The sequence below is a fragment of the Nothoprocta perdicaria genome, unplaced genomic scaffold (assembly GCF_003342845.1).
Source record: "Nothoprocta perdicaria isolate Ctin4 unplaced genomic scaffold, notPer1 scaffold_57, whole genome shotgun sequence".
Taxonomy (NCBI): Eukaryota; Metazoa; Chordata; class Aves; order Tinamiformes; family Tinamidae; genus Nothoprocta; species Nothoprocta perdicaria.
In genome coordinates this window covers 1084660-1094635 of record NW_020455832.1, presented here as the reverse complement: position 1 = coordinate 1094635, position 9976 = coordinate 1084660, and the positions used below count along the sequence as shown (strand labels likewise).

Below are 9976 nucleotides of genomic sequence, written 5' to 3'. Positions count from 1 at the left end.
GGAGAACAGAACTTCTTAAAAGGTCTCAAACTGCCTCATGAAGTAACATTAGGTGCCTTGTGCCTGTTTTCTAAATAGCAGGCAAGTGTTTGCCATGCAGCAGGAAGGCTGACCCGAGGCAGCCTCTTCTGCCTGGGGATCGATCGCTCCATGGGCTTCCTCCTCCTGACAATAAAAACACCACAAATCTGACAGGTCTGAATTATGACAGACTTGCACAGGCAGYCAAGAAAGAACTGGAGCAGCATTTGGCAGCTGTGGCATAAATAAGTACAATATCAAACAAGTATTTTCATCAGGAAGGTAAATAAATACCAGCAAACTTTAAAAGTTGAAGCCTTTGGGTTTTGTTTTTCCCCATTCGCATCTATGCATCATTTAAGGAAGAATCACTGCTCCAGCCACCCTTATCATGCCTTCTCAGAGCAGAGAGGTGACATCCTGCAAAACAACCCAGAGGTCTGGATAACAGGATGGCCATTTACATACCCTGCAAACAAAGTCTTCTTCTTATCTTGATTGCTCAACTGTGGTGAAGTTGCTTCCTTCTAATATCTTCAAAGGGATTTAAATTGTCACAGTCTAGACTTAAGAGCTGCTCAAACAGTCTAAGCCAAGGTAGGAAGGCGCAGCAGGTAAGCACGAGCATGATGCTGCAGAAGATGCAGGCTGTTTCTGGCACAGAAACGCGTGGAAGAGGCACTTTGGGACAYGGTTTAGCAGGAACGGTGCTGAAAGGCTCACGGTTGGACTCAATGACCTTGAAGGTCTTTTCCAACTATAATGATTCTGTGATCGCCGCAATAGCACAGTGATATTGCACACCATACCAGTATGTTTTTACCAGATCTAAACCCATTTCTGAGGCAGGTGTTAATCTAAGGCTCGGGAGCTGGGCACCCTGCAGCATCTTCGGCAGGACGCAGTGTCCCCAGGCACTCCTGAGGGCTCACCACCATCCTCAGTGGTTAATGGCAGCAGAGAGGTGCTAAACAGCAGATAGAAAAGAAACACTCYTTCCAAACTGTTAAGATTTCCTAAAGCTATTAGATACAAAAGCATCTAATTATTAGATATCAGATTAGATACTACATATTAGATTACTATCAGAAGTAATAGACACAAACTATTAGATATAAAAGCATGTCTCAGTTGTTTATCTCCATATGCACACCCACACACAAAGGTGCCTCAAGGTCAGGGTAGCCCAAAATATAAGGTGAATGTGTATGGAACACAAGCTATGACAAAGACAAATCAGGACCACGCTATACACTGTCAGCTTCTCCCTTATTTAAATAAGTGCTTTTAATTCCTTTAAGTGACTGAGCAGGCCTTGCCATTCAAGTCTTTTCCTCTCTCACAGCATTTTCCTTAACATTAAATGAAATTTTTTGACAATACTTCTCTACGGGGCCTAGAGGCTGACCTCATGCAGAGCACTTACGCCAACTCATTAATTAAAGATTTAAATACCATGTTCATACACTCTCATCTAACTTACTCTAATTTGCACTTTCCAGTAGTTATCAAAGCGGCAGCGTCATGATCCAATTACACAGCGACAAGAGAGAAAGAAAAGGCTAAACAATTGTTATTACTCCCAGCAGTCTCATCTGGATTGTAACCTAACACTATTTAACAGATAAGCCTTAGTACAATATACTTGATATTTACATTTTCAAACGTACATTCTATTCAACTGCCCTCACAATATCGTTTAATTAAGATACAAGACGTTACTGGTCAGAATAGCTTTGCTTAAAAAGGCCTGTATTAAATAGCCCCATAACCACGATAATATAATTGAGCTCTGCCACTTGGAAAACCGCTGYTTAAGTAGGAGAAGAAAAATCAATATTCCCTCTTCTCACAATGTTTTCCATTTCACCCTGTGCAATGAAAGCAGCCTGAACCCTACCAGAAATGCAGAGCAGAGGAACACAGAGAATACACTCTGATTTAAGCATGACATTCAAGTGGCGGGTTTATTAATATATATACACAAGCCCACTCCAGCAATACAACATCTAACATGGCATTTAATAAAGGTTTAAAGCATTTAGTTATCCCAGCAAACAAAGACAGAAGTTACTCAACACTTCATCAATATGAAGAAAAAGCAATATTCATACACATTAAGCATAAAGAAAGGCAAACGTGACAAAAATAAAAAGAAACGAAAGGTCAACGTGACTGGATGGAAATCAAAATGCAAAACATGCATTCCAATCATTCCTGCTGCTTGAGGTGCTGAAATCATGTTCTGCAGCAAGTGGCGGAACTCACAGGGTCATATTACCAATCATAAATCTTCCTTACAATGAGAAATGTATACAAGGGGAAAATGTACAAGTTACTATTGCTTTTTTCAYGCCATAAGGAATTTTTCAGCTAGTACACCATTATTTTTAGTAAACCTCTGTAGTTTACTACTCTGGACAAAAAGCTTAAAAATTAAATTTTCTGTAATGCCAGGGAAAAGAATAAAAAAAAGTCCCAATGTACTGTTTAAGAAACAAAAAATCATTCTCCTGAAAAATATTACAGAAAAATATGGTGAAATACAAAATGAAATTAGTAACTCTCTTTGGCAGGAAAAGTCAGACACGTTTCACAATTTCTGCTCCAATTAGAGCACAAGCTCCCAAATAATAATATGTAGAGCCACACAGGGCAGTCACTGATATACAAACTCTTTCAAACTGGTGTATGAAGCAGTCAAGATGATTGGGTACAGTGCAATGATGGCACCAAACGGGTACGTCAAACAAGCTACATTTGTGACCTCCTCCATTGCAGGAGAAAAACAAAGCGGATTTCACTGTGCACACAACAGGGAAGGTTCTCTAACCCAGACACACGTTTTGAGAGTTCAGGGCAGTGAGCATCTCCAAAATGTTCTCAAGAATACAAGAATTTTTGGATCCTGGAATCCTGGATACCAACTCCTTTGGTATCTGCTTGAGTTGAGGAGGAACTTCTTTCCTGTGAGGGTGACAGAGCCCTGGAACAGGCTGCCCAGGGGGGTTGTGGAGTCTCCTTCYCTGGAGGTCTTCCAAACTCACCTGGATGCCGCCCTGTGCCCCGTGCTCTGGGTGTCCCTGCTGGAACAGGGGGTTGGACTAGATGGTCTCTAGAGGTCCCTTCCAATCTTAAACATGCTGTGATTCTGTGCTCCTCAGGAAGAGGCAATATAGTTTCTACACACACACAAAATTGGTTTACTGGAAAGCGTTTCTTCTAGAGTTCTTTCATTTCCTAAAGTCAACCTTACTAAGACCACGCCAAAGTCGGCACTAGAATTCAATTCTACCTTTGCAGAAATTTAACTATTTGACGGTACAAAGAGAAAACCTCACCAGAATTTGGTTCAGTGTTCCCTAAAGTACCTTCTGACGTGACAGAAAATGAAATACGTTGTTTGTCTGTCTGTACTTGGGTGTGTACATACACTGTGCATACACATTTCTGTGCATGTGCACACACATATCCCTGCTATTACAGCTAAGTTACAGGACCAGCGTGCAGCTTGGAGGCCAGCAGCACTTCTGGTCCCACACATACCCCTCAGTGCTGGGCCCTGATGAACCCAAGAGCTTCATTCACATCCCAAAACCAGCACATCGCTGAATCCCGTTTTATGAAGGCCATGATCATTATAGTGATCAATGTGCCTGTAGTTGTCCGCAGCAGCATGCCCACAGCATGGTTTAGAGCTATCCAGGCTTGCACTCATTTGTAAGAAGCTACAATTTCTAGCTTTTGCACTGGCTAGCATACCCATTTTCTTCCAGGATAAGGTATTTAAGTTGCATTTTATTGTAATTCATTACTTACCACATTTCAAATGTACGACAAAARCTTAGCAGTAAAAACAAGCATGGAAATCAGATTATTTTGAATACTTTTAGTATTAAGTATTAGGAAAAAAATCACTACAGAATTTTTTAATTCTGTTTAGAATGCAGTAAAACTGGAAACTCTAACGAGAGGAAATGAGACTCACAAATAAACCCAAGAAGCTGAAGAATAGAATAGAAAGAACAGAATGACAGTTAATGAAGCAGGAAGAGACTTATTTTTTATGTTTATTATGTTAAAGATCAAAACTGACAAACCAGATAATTGATTTTTCATCTTTCCCTCCTCAAGTCCTTCTTTAAGAGTTTATAACCTTCTGAAATATAACTTACAAGGCGGTTTCCTTGGTGTTTCCCCTGTGTTGTAGCTTCCCGGGATTTCACTGGGTATGACCTGGGACCTTTTTCTTGAAGCTAGAAAGTCAAGTTTACAGACTAAGTGATTTCAGAGAAAAGTTTAAAGCAAGTTTCCTTTGAGAGATACAAATGAAGAAGTCATTAAAAAGGACCATTTTAAAAGCAATACTATATATTTTTAAGTTGTATCTCAAAATTGCTCCACTGTCACATTTCTTAGCTCTGAAATAATGCAACATATTTGGTTTTCCTCTGATCTAACGGTATTTGAAACATTTTTAACCAACTTGAAGATAAGGTGTCTGCTAAATAAGTTGGAACAAAGCACTGGATATTCAAGGACAGTCAGAGTACATTTCTTATGCCAGATTACACACAGTGTGTGAATTTAGGACTTGAACATATCTTAAAAGCTTTCAGGGGGTTGTTGCTGTTGTTTTGTTTTGCTTTGACTATCTTGGTATGAGGTGATCTCCTCGCCACTTCCCTAATTAACCCAAAACCTATGTAGATATAAATAAAATTGTGACTTTAAGTCAACTTCAAAGATCATGTGACAGACAGGGAGGCCAGGAGAGGTTAGCAGGATACCTACATGCTAGAGGTACAGATGGGAAAGAGCCTAATTTTGGATGGCTGAAGGAGGGCAAGCAAAGGGAGGCGAGAATAGCAGCTATTCATGAGGGATCCATAGATCCATATGCTCCTTCTGCAGTTTCTTTTGCAGCTTAGCACAGGAGTGAACACGAGGAGCCTGTRGGAACAGCTCTGCTTTTATCAATGCTCCATGTTGGCCCTTCTCCCCCTGCCATCCGGACAACCAGCCTCCAGTACAGGATCTCAGTAACTGCCTGGGTATTGCAGAAACTACATCTCAATTTTAAGCACATACCATTTAATGGACTCAAAGAATGTGAGAAGTTTAATACCAAAGCTTTGCTAATTGGAATTTTTTTCTCCCTCTATGTTCACATTAAGCTGCTGTGAACTTGATTTATTGAATTTTATTCCTTTGGGACCTTTTGCAAAGAAAGAATATTCACAATAGCCCGAAAGCAGAGCAGAAGCCCAGCAACCACCTACTCCTGCAGCAGCAAAGAAACCTCCGGCAGCCGCACAAACTGGCTCAGGGTTCCCAACATGAAGGAGGGAGGAAGATTCAGAAACCCAGTGGCAAACGTGCTAAAATGACCCCCCGTTTGCCTGTGACAGACCCTGCAGATGACATTATCTCCAGGCAGGAAGTTGGGCTGCTGCTCTGAAAATCCCGCTCCACTTCTACACAATCCCGTTACTTTTGGGTTACGGAAAGGATGGGATTCATTGGAGAGCGGAGAGAAAGAAAAGGGGAYGAACAGACCAACTTAGAAGAAAACGAGTGTGTTTTCAACCCGCTTTCCTCTCAGTTTTACCCCAGGGAATAGCGCTGGTTCCGCTTCCCTCTGTCTGTGTCTTATTTGATGTACAGCTGCACCCAAGAGACATCTTCTTATTAACGCATGTAGGAGGGTTTGTGTTTTCTGCTGGGATCTCATTTAGACACAACTTGTAACCGAGTTTGTATTAGCAGCCAGTGACATGGGCGGTTTTAATTCTGGATTCTTTCCATACACAATCTGCGTAACCCAAGGTCTTGAATGAACAAGTACAAATTTCTCTTAAGATATTTAACAGCTATTAAATACACTCCCCTATAATAGAAAGGGGAAAAAAAAAAAAAAAGGCTAGATTAAGAACCCCTTCCTGAGAAGAATATTAGTATTCCACTATTCAGTCGCATTGAAATTTGGAAAAAAACATCTTAATCTTGAGAAATACTATTAAGAATGAACCAATATTAATTCTTATTACTTCTTTTCTACAGAGCAAATGCCTTCTTGCCCTGGCTACTACAAAACATGTCCTCCAAGCACTCTATTAACTGGAAAACTTGGAATCCCTGAATCCAAAGTAGTCGAGCAAGGAGCTGCTTAACAAGCTGAGAGCAGGAATGGGAACCTAGCAGCGCTGGACTAGCCAAGAGCTTCCTCTGCAAAGCCAGAGCAAGGAATAGGCAAACCTGCAAATCCAAGGGGAAGGGACAATCCCTCCAACTCTGGTTCCCTAGGGAACCCACAGGGGAGCCCACGCTGGCCCTGGGCACGGTGAGGTTACTGCAGGCAGGGCACGGTGCAAGTCAGTGGATGAGCAGCAATATCTGACACAGCCGCCCATTGGGCAGGCCCTGCTGCAGAGCTGCCCTCCCGCAGCCAGGGCCACCAGAAGGGACACTCTACAACCCGACCTCTTTAGCAGGACATGGTCCCCACCAGCCCCAACCCCTTTCCCAGGCTGCTCCCAGGCAGCTCCGGCTCCAGCTTAACTGCTTGACCTAATGGGGGCTTGACCTTGTAGCCAATTATAAGCAGGAATTTTGTAAACATTACTTCCTAATCAGAAATTATGGGACTGAAAAGTGCCTGCGTTGCTGTAGAATACAACTATTTTGCCCCTTGGGAGGGTTRTGAAGATGAAGCCACAGGTAGGAGGGTTCAAAACCAGCAGTCACTTGCAGCAGCAGCCCCAGTGAGGGGGAGAGGAAGGAAATCACCTGTTCCAAATGGGAAGCCAGGGCACGGTTAAACCAAGAACAGTCTAASACACCCTGCTCTCAGTGTGAGCTAGTGCCCAATACAGAAATATAAAAGYGACTGGGTTAGCACAGTCTTTGGAGGGGAATAGAAATGGATAAATTCAGAGAATAAAGTTGTGCTAGTGAAGAGCAGGAACWCCATCAGATCCTCCTGCCACCTGGACCTGACCTAAACAACAGGAGATACAGTCAGGAGATAAAGCTGGATGATACAGGAGATAAAGCTGGCAACAGAAAGTTAGCAAAGTGCTAGCGACACCGTTTCCTTTTCCATTAGAATTATATTCCCCTCTTTTATTACGCTCACCATAAATAAAAAAGCAGTTTCACTAAACAGATGTCATTGACAACTTAAAAGGAGATGCTCCATATTGTTCTTTTTCCCAGTAAATATTTTCTCAGCAATTGCTCTAAGTGACAATCCGGATTCAATGACTTCAGGCATGTAATGAATTCTCATTTGGCTGCAATTTAAATATACCCAAGTCTGCAGGCACCGGAGTAATTCACTCATGATCAACACGCAGTACACTTTAAAGAACTGTATTATTTCATGTTCATATTTACTAAAAACACAGTGAAAGCCAAAGTGAGCCTTGAAAGATTTCCTGCGTATTCACCGTTTTCCTGGTCTGTTCCCAGACTGACACGGCTACAGTTACGGGAATTATTTTCTCCTGTTTTATTGACTAAGCTTTATAAACTAGTTATGAACATTTATAGCTCTACAGAAGCACTTTGTTGTGCAGCTTTTACTTTTAACCTGATTTTTTGCTCTTTGGGATATAAAGAGATGAGTTCAGCATAAAGAAAGGAAGATAAAGCAGGATCAAGTGTCAAGGACCCAGTATATAACAGTTGGTGCCTTAAAAAGTGTGGTAGGATCTGTGGTAGGTGACATGAAATATTTAAGTCTCCTGAAAAGATACCGCAGTCTATCCCAGACCCATGGGAAGAAATATATGCATTTCCAGCATATTTAATAAGTGTAATAACTGGAACACTTAGAAATTAGGGTGATAAAAAGCTACATTTATCTTTGCTAGCACATTAGTGTATAATTACAGTTTRCCTAAAAATAGGCCAAGTCACTCATAGTTAAGAAGATCAAGAATTTCATGACTCTAAGTGACTTGGCCTATTTTTAGGCCAATTAAAGAAAAAAAAATCAAAGATTTCCTAAAATCAGGAAAAACATAATTGTTGTGGATAGTCAAATAAGAAATATATTCTCGAACTGAAGACCAAAACTAGTGACATTAAAAAGTCATTTTAGACCATGAAATAACACCAGATTTATATAACTTGCTTATGAAATAAACTTCCTTGATTAATCCAGCCAACAACGATAAAGGCTTGGGTTTTCAGAGGTGCATACAGACAAATCTCTCATCCTTCAAAACCACCRTTATAAAACAGAGATAATATTTCACTCTGCATTTCCTCGCTATATCTAATGCAAGAAAATGCAGCTTTCACCATRCAAGTGCTGCTAAAACAACTTGCAATGAATTAACATCGTCAGTATCGAAACTCAATTTTCTCGCCCGCCTGTGGAGGTGAATCCGCAGAGCAGCCTGATAATTCCCACCACGAGGGTGCCTCAGGGTTCCTAAGCAACCTGGTGCCATCATCTCCTGTGACAACAGCAAGGGACGGAGCTGGCACTGCGGGCTGGCGGGGCTGTGAATACTAATGACCAGCCAAAAGCGGCAGCTCGTCGCTGCTTCCTGAATGGGACAAAGAAACCACCRTTAAGAAAAATACATCTTAAATATGTATTAAGTCAAACTGAAAATTTAAACATACACATTTAAATGCTACTTCAATAATTATGTAAGAATGAAAACTTCAAACAATCCAACCTCACTATTATTATYTCCCTGTGCTTCTCCTGTGCAGCACAACATATCCATGAACATACCCATCCCAGGACTCCGCACACCCAATTAGAAAGGGCAGCATTTCTTGGCCACAGGACTTACTGAATCCTGTTAGCGCTTCTGAAAAGCCAACCCACCTCAGCAGAAAATGAGTCGCCTTGACCTTACCAGCCAGAAGCATCATGCATCATTACACAACTGTATTGGAAATGCTGAACGCAGCATCCTGCCATTCCACCCTAAAGATTAGCTTTAAGTTACATAATGGTTACTTGTTCCCAGAAATTTCATTTTCAGATGCATTCTGATAGTCTTGGTGGAAGTACAAGGCACAGCAACAGGTCAGGAATTTGCCTGCTGTGCCCTGCTCAGCCTTTCAAGATTTTTCTACAGGCAAGAAACAGGCAAAAAATATACCAATGTTTCTTTTCAAGTCATATACTAACATCTGTAACTTAGTGCAAGGGGAGGGAAGAAAACATTACATACATTGCACAGCTGTTAGAATAGAAATTCTCAGAGCTAGTCAATTAATGAAAAAAAAACATTCTCTAAGAGAGTATTAGTTGCATTTTTTTTGGCATCTGAAAGTTTCCCCTATTCTGGGGAAAGACAGAGGACACCTTTCCAGAAAATGACACAAACTTTGAAGTTTTTGTACATCCTACAAGTAAGAGGAAACGCTMATAGGGCAATGCCATAACCTCTGTAAGCCTAAGCCAACTGGCGCCACTATAACAAATACTAATATTTTGCAAAAATTATAGGCACTTAACTATAAGCTACAATCTCCTATCTACTATTACAATTTGCCAAAGTCAAAGTGAAAAAAAAAAAAATCAATCAGAACCACCAGTAGCTACAGCATTTTCTAAACAGCATTTTCTAATCTGAAATCTTATTCCCAACTACAGGACACAAGAGGAACAATGTGAGAAGGTGAAACCCAAGGACACCCTGGACCCCCTCTGCCTCCCTGCGCACGGCACAGCAGCCACCCGTGCACGGGGTGACTACACACGGGCGGCAGCCAGAGCGCCCCACGCTGTGGGCGCCTGTTGGTACAGGCTGCGTTCGCCTGTAGCACTCGGCTGTGTGATGGACCCGCACCCCTTTGCCAGTGTAAAATAAGGAGCTGAACCACAGAATCACAGAATATTTAAGGTTGGAAGGGACCTCTACAGATCATCTAGTCCAACCTTCCTGCTCAAGCAGGCACACCTACAGCATGTGGCACAGGG

At 41.6% G+C, this 9976-nt stretch overlaps 1 protein-coding gene across 1 annotated transcript in view; it reads right to left on the bottom strand.

The window, feature by feature from the left end:
• The window catches only part of PARD3 (par-3 family cell polarity regulator), a 388174-nt gene that overhangs the window by 319846 nt on the left and 58352 nt on the right, over positions 1-9976 (bottom strand). The window lies entirely within an intron of this gene.